The following is an 11,470-nucleotide window of genomic DNA, read 5'->3' as shown; positions in this document are numbered from 1 at the left end:
TGTCAAATACAATTCTTAAATAAAGTATAAATTAAATAGGATTCTGTAAACAAATTATAATATAAAAACCCTAATTATGAAATTGCTTTTTCGTCATTTGTAACTTTCTTCTTGTTTTGGCTAGCTTCTTTTGAGGTCATTGCATTTTGTTGGGGAGCCCATGGATCATCCCACTCTTGTTCCTTATAATGATCCATCACATATAATAGTGATGACCTAGGCAACATTCCACCATTATACTCTGGATGTTGGATAAAGCATCCACATAAAGGCTTTATATTCCTATCCTTCCCACTGGTGAGATTAAGGAATTCATGGTATGGGATGAAGTTTTTCTAGTTTTGTTGTCCAATGAACTGACTTTATCTTGATTCTGAGGAAATTTGTCAGAAGTCTTCTTGCTTGTCAGCTTGGTGTATATGTCTTTGATCTTTTGCACTCCATTGTTCTGTCAGATGTGTGCCATAAAGAGGAAGCTTTAGGTTTGTGGGAGAATAAAGCATCACCATCTGATAAAGTTCTGAAGATCCCTAGCATTTAGCAGGTATAGAGCCATTGTTTGATTCTCACAATATCTTGTCTCCCAACTTATCACTGCTAGTTAAAATTAAGTGGAATACAGGGATCAGCAGTTCAGTGGCAACTTGGCAATGGGACAATTCAGTGACAGTGGAGTGGACAACAGTAAATTATTTTGAAAGACAGTTTGTTGCTGGACAAGTTGTTGAAAAATCAACCTGTTGACAGCAGATTGTTGACAGTTGTGTCATGAGATCGTTTTCTTATTATATTTACATTTACTTAGAGGAATGTATGCATGTTTACATGTACATGTATTAGGTTTACATTGTATATGAATAATTTGTTGCATTTTGAATAGATAAGTACAAAATAAAATGATATGATATAGACAAAACAAGTTTGTGAAGTATTAAATTTATTCTCTGAAAATGAACTGAATAAGAAAAGAATATAAAAATATTGAAATTTACTGTATTACAGATGCCTTATAGTAAAAACTAAAAAGGATATAATAATGATTTATACCGTAAAAAAAAAAAACTACAGTCTTGCCAAACATTTGAAGTAATTATTTTATTTTGATAGCCACAAGCACTTACCTAGCCTACTATTGGCAATACTACCAGTATATTCAAAATATTGGTATGTCAACAAGTCTGTTGGTGAGTGATAATATTGTCGGCAAATGGATTGTTGCTAAGTTGTCTTTCGACTTGTAATATTGTTGACAAATTGAGTGTTACAGAGTTGGCTATCACCTAGCTGACCCTCAATTGGACCAGCAGAAGTTGTATATCAGTTTCCATAAACAAGGGGTTAAGATACTCCCTAGCTGCTTTGTACTGAGTTGTTTGAGATATCTTATCTCTCACTGAACATTAGGGTATAGTTTTAAGTCTAAGATATCTTTCTTCATGAAATTTAAAACTGTAGATGTATTGCTAAAGATAACTACAGTGTTAATACAGTAAGTCAATGATCATATCAAGAATGAAGATATCAGTTCCTGGTATGTTGCAAGGTATTTGAGAAAGCATTGATGTCAGGCTGTTCAGCCTATCTAAGGAAAGATAAAGATGACAGGTTTCAGTTTAAGTGTGATTGGTGAAATTTACAATCTAATGCTGCACTTTGCTTACCTTGACTGAAGCCTGACTTGTTGCAAGTTTCTTTCTGTGTGATTCTGAACACCCAAGGTGGTCCATATTCCCTTGTATTCCAGTGTCATTTAGCACAAGTCTATTCTAAATATGCAATCTGAGCACAACTTTATGATCTGAGTGTGAGAGATTTTTATGCTGTAAAGAACTGTTATATACCCTTCCCAATAGCAATAAATTTTTGGTGCCTTCACAGCACCTACAGAAACAGCAAACAGTATTAAAATGTAGTTCTGATACAAGTCATTCCATCATGAATTTATATCAGTTATAGCTGCTGATTTGCATATTCAAAATTGTGTTAATGTAATTTACTTAGGCCTCTATACATTGTACATTGATATTTTATTTTCATCTTAAAATAAGTGGTGTTTAAAAAATATCACAGTTTTATAGTAGTTTTTATTTCATTTACGGATGTATGTGCTGCTTATTATACATATTCATATTACAACCAAATGTAAAATACAGTGATAACAATTTCATAATGTTTTAAAAACAAATTATTTGAACTATTCAACCATCTAACTTATGTTAGTTTATTTCATGAATTAGCAGCTTATTAAAAAGCATAACTGCCACTAGACTAGATATATATATATATATATCAAGTAAATATACTTTCCATTGGTTACATTTAAAATCTGTAATATTAGGTTTTCTAACTATTTTACAGTGATTGTCTTATAGGACACAAAAGTACAATATATATTATGATAATACATATAAAAGATAAAATGAGGTCTCCATGTTCTGCTAATTTATAAATTGTTTTACACTTTTTGTGATACAAAAATATACATGTACTGTAATATGTAGTCTGCATAAGATGAAAACTTTGTAGTATAGTATCTTCATGTGAATCCCACAAATGGTATATATGACAAAATAACATTGGAGGTTCCATAAAGCTGTCTAATCCCTTAACTGAACATCGTGCAACATACCATCAGGAATCAAAATGAATCTTTCATACCTTCTTGCTCATGATGAAACTGTTAAATCCATTAACCAAACAACCTGTTTCCCACCATCTTAAATCCTGATGTAATTTATAAACTTTTATACCTTACCATGAAGCTACCTAATCACTTAATTGCCCAGCATCACTACATCCAAACCACAAGATATTTTTACTTCCTCCTGTATTTTACTTCCCACAGCAAATGAAAATCATTTTCATCCACATAATCGCTTTGGTGATGTACCACACACACATTTATGGATCAAATAATTTTCAGTTTCAACTGCTATTTTGAGTTTTGAGTACTTAAAAAAATAAGTTTATGAAAATGCTGAGATTGATTAGTAAAGATTGTGAATAAAGTTACATTTGATTAAGTCACTAAATATCTATTCTTATTTTGACAATAATTATAATTTTTTTATGCATTTCAAGTTAGGTGGGGCTTAGAAGCTAGTATGCTGGACTCTGAATTTGCATCCTGTTGCCACAAAATTGCACTCTGTAGTTTCAGTTCATAGTTTTTTTCTATAAGAGTGATGGTCAAGTCCCCTTTCTGCATAGAGTAGCCCAAGATTTGATAGTTGATGCTTTTGACTAGCTGTCTGCCCTTTAATCTTAAAATCAGTTTAGTTTCCCATGGTCAAAAGATCATGAATAGCCAAATGTGTAGTTTTGTGTTTGAAGAAACAACCTCTATCAGGTGTTCCATCCACGAGTGCTTTGAAGGAGTGATAGTGAATCCCTTAGTGGGGGTAGTGAGATGTTGCTAACTTGTTTTCCCATCAGGTCAGTAGTTCAAAATTAGGGACAACAGCTGATAACCTTAGGAATTTTATTATAAATTACTTTTCCGAGATAATACCCATCAGATAAACTATTAGGACAAACAAAATATACTCTTCAAAAAAGAAACGCAAAAGGCAAAATATGAGACAAATTGTTAACAAGTTTATTCCGGCTAGTTCTGCATGACATGTGTGAAATTTTGCACATTCACTGCTGAACATCCAAAGTCTGCAAAGGCGAAGTCCACGCTCACTAGATGAAGTTTAACGTCACTCAACGTCAATAACGAGTATGCCCCCCGTGAGCATCAATAACTGCTTGGCATCTCCTGCCCATGGAAGCGATGAGATGACGAATCACATACTGTGGAATAGCTGTCCACTCGGCGTGCAAAGCTGCTGCAAGCTGAGGTAGAGTCTGCGGTTGAGGTTGTCGCCGTTGCAGACGTCGGTCCAACTCGTCCCAAAGATGTTCGATGGGGTTTAAATCTGGTGATCTGGAGGGCCAGGGAAGAACGTTGATGTTGTGGTGTCTCAAGAAGACAGTGGAGTCAGGCTGTGTGAGGACGAGCGTTGTCATGTTGAAAAACGTTGTTGACGTTCACCATGATGGGTTGCACATGGGGTCTAAGAATCTCGTCGACGGTTGCGTACGGTCTGATCGGAAATCCTACGCAGCCCTGGTATGGTTGAAGCAGTAGACGTCGGAGTGGTGGTCCTATCCCGAAGGTGACGTAACCGGATGTTGCGATCTTGTGCGGGCGTGGTCACACGAGGTCTGCCAGATCGTGGACGGTCACGAGTTGATCCATGTTGTTGGTGACGATTCCATAGCCTTGTGATGGTGCTTGGGTGGACATTCACAGCTCTGGCAACATGTGATCGAGATTTGCCTCCATCCGAGCGACCAATGGCGTTGTTGCGTTGTGCTTCAGTCAGTCTTGGCGTAACTGTATTGCGTGTCGGTGGCTTAACACTGAGCTATGGAAACCGAGAACCCGTCACTTTTATAGGAATTTTGCACATGTTGCACTTGCAGAACATGCAGATCTCTCAAACAAATTTATTGGACACGCATGCGCTTTGGCGAAAAATCCGATGTTTTCCTCCGTTTTCAAAGTGCACAACTTTTATTGTCATTTTGGTCTGACAATCAGTGCCTTAACACGTGTAACATCACATACTCTGAGCTTGTAACGTTATTACATATATTTTTGTTTAAAATAACAAAAATATCCCTTTTGCGTTTTTTGTTTTCAAAAGTATATTTGACTTTTAAAATATCTTTGGTAGCGAAATCTTTGATATAAGAGGTATTTGTTTCATACATTTGTTACAACTTTCACATCTATAAAAGAGAAGGTAATGACTCACAGAGAAGTAAGATAAGTATATCAAATCTTGAGAAGTCAGAAACCAGTCTGTACTATAGAAGTTTGTAGCAGTGTGTCATTTATTTTAACCACTTTCAACGAAATGAAAAGATAAGGCTATATCAAGCAAATTTTAGAATAACATTTTATCTCGGGCAGCGTTAAAAAACACATACTGTAAGACATCTTTTTTTATATTTAGTTTTGTAAATATGGTAACAGCTTGTGATCACAGCTAAAGTGGCGTGACGGTACTGATCCTTGTATCTCAGGGTAGCTGGTATGGGTATTAACACTTTTACTAATAAAGCTTTGTTTTTTGTTTGATTTTGGAATTTCGCACAAAGCTACTCGAGGGCTATCTGTGCTAGCCGTCCCTAATTTAGCAGTGTAAGACAAGAGGGAAGGCAGCTAGTCATCATCACCCACCTCTAACTCTTGGGCTACTCTTTTACCAACGAATAGTGGGATTGACCGTCACATTATACGCCCCCACGGCTGGGAGGGCGAGCATGTTTGGCGCGACGGGATGCGAACCCGCGACCCTCAGATTACGAGTCGCACGCCTTACGCGCTTGGCCATGCCAGGCCTACTAATAAAGCAGAGAACAACGTTTTGGTCCACTTAAGGCATCTCCAGGTTAATAAAGAGAGAGTTTGCAACTGATCGTTACCGGAAACATGTCTTAGGGACGAGAGTGTAAACGAGTACGGAATTGTGGGGGGCGTTGCAGTAGATGTTATTAATTAGTATAACGTTCTTTATATTTGTTTAATTTTGGTTTTAGTTGTTGTATAAGTAAGGCCTCTTTGATTATTCCTTTGTTTATCTTTGTTTCCATACTTAGTATCTGAGTGTTTTCTATGGTTATGTTGTGTTTATTTGATTTGCAGTGTTCAAGAACGTGGGAAGATGTTTTTGAATCTTTTTTCCATTTTTCTGTTTGTTTCTCCAATATAGAAGTCATGGCAGTTGTTGCATTGTATTTTATAAATAACGTGGTGTTGTGTTTGTCGGTGTAGCTTTTACATAGCATGTACTTTATCTTTGTACCTGGTTTTTGAATAAATTTGGTGTTTACTTGAATTTTGTATTTGGTTATAAGTTTTTCAAATGTTTGTTATTCTTTTGCTGATGTCGGGAACATATAGTATGCAGCATTGTAAGGTTTTATTGTTTGTTGTATCTTGGGGTCTATTATGGTTGTTTGTAGGTGATTGTGTTGTTGATCTAGGTGTGTGCTTGAAATTTTTTCAATGGTTTTTGGAGGAAATTTGTTGATGTTAATGAAGTGTTGTGTTATTTTATTGATTTAATCGTGAATTTTATCGAGTGAGCATAATATTGTGACTGTGTTTATTTGGTTTCTTAATATGTTGAGTTTTTGTTTTGTTTCATGTGCTGAGTCCCAGGGAATGGGTGATTTTTCTGTGGATTCCTCTTTTGAATTTTGTATTGGTTTGTGTGATCTTGAGGTTGAGAAATGCTATTTTGTTAGTTTTATTCCTGTTCACAGGTGAAATTAATGTCGGAGTGTATGGAGTAAACGTGGTTGAACAAAAAAGCAAGTATGTGTTCTATAGATGTGAATCTAGCAATTGTATCGCATATCTGTACCAGTGTAGTGGTGGGTGTAAGGCTGAATTGATCGCTTGAGATTCATTCTGTGTCATGAAAACGTTGGATAGAAGTGGTGACACGGGTTTCCTCATACTTAGGCCATTTATTTGTAGGTAGTTTTGGTCATTGAACATAAAGCTAGTTTTGGTGGTAGTCAATTCTGTTAGGGTTGATAATTGGTTGTTGGGGATGTGTATCAGTGGGTGGGGGGTCTTGGATGTAAAGTTGTCTTGCAAGCTTCAGTGATTGGCACTTCTGTGATGAGGGAGATTACACCATAAGTGGACATTAAGGCTTTATGATTTAGTTTATTAAGAATATATTTAAAGGTAAAAGAATCTTTGAGAAAGGAGCCGGCTGATGTTACATACTTAGAAAATGCTCACGCTATATATCTACTGACGTTTTAGTTAAATTATTCATAGGTTGGCATTATGAGTTGTTGTGGTCAATCGGGTTTGTGAGGTTTGGTGGTCCTGTATAGTTGTGGTGTACGTGAGTCGTTTCTTCGTAGGTAAGAATAAAGATATCCTGAGATTGTATTGGTTTTTCATTTGATAATATTTTGTTTAACTGGTTTTTATGTTGTTTTTTGTTGCATTTGTGTGTATTTGATAATAAACTATATGAAACATTATAAAACATTCAATTTAGCCAGAAGAAAAGTTTTACCCAGTAAGTGACTTATGATATACATACACACACAAAGAAAAAAAAAAAAAATATTGTTAACAAAACTTGATCCTTTCCAATACCTTTTGAGAAAAGGTTTGTTTGTTTTGAAATTCATGCAAAGCTACACGAGGCTATCCGCACTAGCCGTCCCTAGTTTAGCAGTGTAAGACTAGAGGGAAGGCAGCTAGTCATCAATCACCACCCATCACCAATTGTTGGGCTACTCGTTTACCTACGAATAGTGGAATTGACTGTAACATTATAATGCCCCCACGGCTGAAAGGACGAACCTGTTTGATGTGACAAAAATTTCACCCGTGACCCTTAGATTACGGGCCGAGCGCTCAAACCACGTGGCCATGCCGGGCCTAGAGAAAAAGTTGTTGATAGACATTGGTAAAACATAATAGTAAGTTGACCATATATGAATCTCATTTTTGTGCTTTCAAGCACCTAAAAACAAGTCAGTCCGTTTGACCAATTGTTTTATACAAATTAACTTTGCTTACACGCAAAGTTGCAGATTTTCTAGTGATCTATTTCCTTATCACACGTTTAGTGGAAGTTATTACAAAATTTAGTTAACATTTTTTTCTTCTTCTGATAGTTAAAATTTATAATTATATATAACTTGCAAAGAAACTCTTAATAATCGTAGTACTTCCAGTACAACAGTTTTCAGTTTTTTGGTTAAAACATTCATTTATTTTCATGTCTCGTTGCGTGTCTCGTTTAGGCTGACGTTGGGTAAAAGCGTCGCTTGCTTTATTTGAAGGAATTAATTCGAATTGGGTGGAGTTACAATTGATCATGAAACAAATTTTATGTAAGAAGTAGTTCGAAATTTCAGTTTTGAAATGCATTCATGAATACAAATTACTATTAAGTCGAAGTAATATGTGTTTATATATGTCACAACTTACTATTTATAGCGAAAATTGCATGCCTGACTGCGTGTCGCTGCCGATTGAATCGCTGAAAATAACTAGCAGTTTACTTGTTCATATATGAATATAATGATTTACGAAGTTCACTGTTGTTGTATTTTACTCGAATTGCAGAGGTTTATACTGCATTTATATTCTTTCTCCCGTCCAGAACAGTTGGAAACATTGCTGTAAGAAAGTCATTATGTAGGCTTAACATGAACACACGCACAAAAAAAAAGAGTAAATAAAAGTTTTAGTTGTACGTTGTACAACTTCGTATAATTAAAGAAGAAAAAAAAAGATTTGATTATTCTGTTAACTCCATAAATGGCAAGAAACACAAAACTAGAGGACAGAAAACGCTACGCCTTTTCTTTCTAATTTTACGTTTTATGAAGTTACTGTACCATTACAATGGTAGAAAGCGTCGTATTTCTGTTAAATATACCGATATTATTTTTTGTTTTTCAAGCGTTCAAGAGGCAATAAAATCAGTCGATTTTAGACTAAGTGATGAGTGTGTAGTTTTTAATTCTTAATCAATTGTTTATCGTTATTCACATAGATTGCATGTTCCTTCACTGAAGTGATTTTTTTAAACAGGTCGCTCGCTGCACGCTAAGTTTACTTTCACGTTTCTTTCTATTATTGTGTTCCATTATTCGAAGTTTGCAATACTATTATTCAAACACGTATCGAAAGGCATTTAAGTCTTAAAAGGCTGTTATAAGGTCTGTTTATACTAAAAAATGGAATGTAAAAGACCGGCCATGTTGTTGTTGCTTTAGTTATAAACGAAAGTGGTGTTTTGCGTGCTTGAAAGCGACGCAAAATTCAGGGAGACTTGAATATACCTAGGAGATGAGCAGTTAAGATCGACAAACCCATGACGAAACTGATTCTTGATCATACAGGCTCACGGACAATAACAGACCTGTTCCAATCTGTAGAACGTGTTTATAGATTTTGTATCGACCCATACTGTCTGTAAGAGACTCTGAAAGGTTTTTTGACGGTCACGGAAAGCATGTTTTAATAGTTCCTTTTGCCTAGCGTTACAAGAAAACAGTCCAGTTTGAGGTTAAGATCACCCAGCTTGTACATTCATGTGTGTGGATATCAGTGTTTTGTTGTGGATATGCCGAAGCTTTGTCCTGATTTTATAGGTAATCGTGACATAGAATGGAAACGACATGGATAGTCTGGTGATTATAATGCTTGACTTTCAATCTGCGGGTCCGCGGATTTCAATTCCTGTCATCGAAAATACCCAATTTTTTTAGCTATGGGAACCGATAAGGTAACGGTCAATCCTAATTATATTAATGTATTGATAAAAGTGTAGCCCAAACGTTGGTAGTAGGGTGGGGTTGACTAGTCCCTCCCACAGTTTATCACTGCTAAATTAAGGACGATTATCACGAATAACTTTCAAGTAGCCTTGTGCGAAACTTAAAACAAACGATAAGGACAGCACTATCACGACATATACTGGTTGAACAGATTAACCTTCATGTGCTCTTTGACATCTGTGAATTACAGAGATGAGACCCTTTACTTACATAAAAAGTCGCTCTAATGCCATTGATCGTGAATTCGTCCCTGTGAATTACGACACCCAACTACATTGTGCTCTAATTATGTACAAGTTCCTCTAAAGGAAGACTTCTTCACATGGAATGGCTCCCTTGATCTTGAGACACGAACCCAGTCAAGCATGTCCTCCTGCAAGCTGATACTTCTATTCATAAACAGTTCGTGATTTTCTCTGAGGTGAAGAATGACCCTCGAGAAATAAAACAACCTGCCAAAAATTTGGTCGAAGCTTGTAAAAACTGTGGTAGGTAATGGCGGGTTTATTCGCTATTGATAATATTTGTTTCGTTATGTATCATCTAATTAGTTAAAAAAGACGTGTAATTCAGTTGTTCTACATCGAATAGATATCATTTTTCGTGTTGTGTCAGGACAAGCTAGGAATAAAGAGTGCAGTTTGTGTTTGAGAACATGTTAAGGAATAAATGTTACTTTGAATGGTCTATTAGTCATCTAATATTTTGTACAATAATTTTTAAGAGTGATACCGTGCAAGTTTTAAACTGAATGTTAATTTTGTTTACTAAAAATAACTCATGTATAGGTAGTATGATCAGTGCTGAAACGTCTGGTTGACATGTTTCTAACATTTATTGAGTTTCATGATCAGTGCTGACACGTCTGGTTGACATGTTTCTAACATTTATTGAGTTTCTATAGCGCACTTCAAGTTTTAGCATTTTCTGTTGTCCTACTCTCGTATATTTTGACGTAATAGGCATGATCAGTAATTGCAAATAACTGGAGGAGCAGCAAAAGACTGAATTTCTTACTCTGACTGAGGTTGAATAAAGAGATCAAACACAAGTGCTACCGCCGCCGAGTAACTAAGAAGAATTATTTTAAGACAATTTTACCTTATTTAGTAACGCCAATATAATTTTGTTTTCTTAAATGCATATTTGAAATAAATAGAAATTACTTCATCTTCTGATGATGTAAGTACAAAAAGGTAAGCTTAAGTTATATTAGCGGACTGAGAGCAAAAGAAACGCACACGCACAAACGAAAAAGCCAAAGATATTAAATTTCTTGTTCTTATGTTTGTTTGTGTTTTGAATTTCGCGCAAAGCTACTCGAGGGCTATCTGTGCTAGCCGTACCTAATTTAGCAGTGCAAGACTACAGAAAAGGCAGTTAGTCATCACCATCCACCGCCAACTCTTGGGCTACTCTTTTACCAACGAATAGTGGGATCGATCGTAACATTATAACGCCCCCACGGTTGAAAAGGCGACCATGTTTGGTGCAAGTAGGATGCGAACCCGCGACCCTCAGATTACGAGTCGCACGCCTTAACCCACCTGGCCATGCCGGGCCGTTTGTTTTTATGTATGTTTTTATTTGTTCTAATGAGTGTAAATAAAATGTTACAATTAGAAGGCTTGTAATTTGAGCTACGCCGTGTGATTTATACTATAGAATGTATCGCGGGGTTATTAATTAAACGCTTTAAAGGCAATAAAACAATAGAAATGAATGGAAATGTGTCAACTGTTAGGACACTTCAGCTGTTTAGGATAAATAATTATTTTATGTTGCAATTTACAGTAATTCTAGAAAGAAAGAAAAGAATAATCTAGATTTATTTTGTATTATTAGGAGGTACTTACATGGTTGGTCAAATTGACCCAGCCCATATAGAGTTAGGATAGACAAGTAACAGATAATAATAATAATAAACATTTTAGTGAAAAAGTTTGATATTCAGTTAGGAGGGTTTTAGAAGCTTTGCACATAAACTTTGAAATTGTAAAATGAAAAAAAAAAAAAACGTATTTTTAGCTTAACGTGAACACACAGAAGTTAACCCTGACTACTTATATTTACAGACAAATCTTTA

Source organism: Tachypleus tridentatus, chromosome 1 (genome assembly GCF_004210375.1).
Source record: "Tachypleus tridentatus isolate NWPU-2018 chromosome 1, ASM421037v1, whole genome shotgun sequence".
In the NCBI taxonomy this organism is placed as follows: domain Eukaryota; kingdom Metazoa; phylum Arthropoda; class Merostomata; order Xiphosura; family Limulidae; genus Tachypleus; species Tachypleus tridentatus.
Note: the sequence above shows the minus strand (reverse complement) of the source record.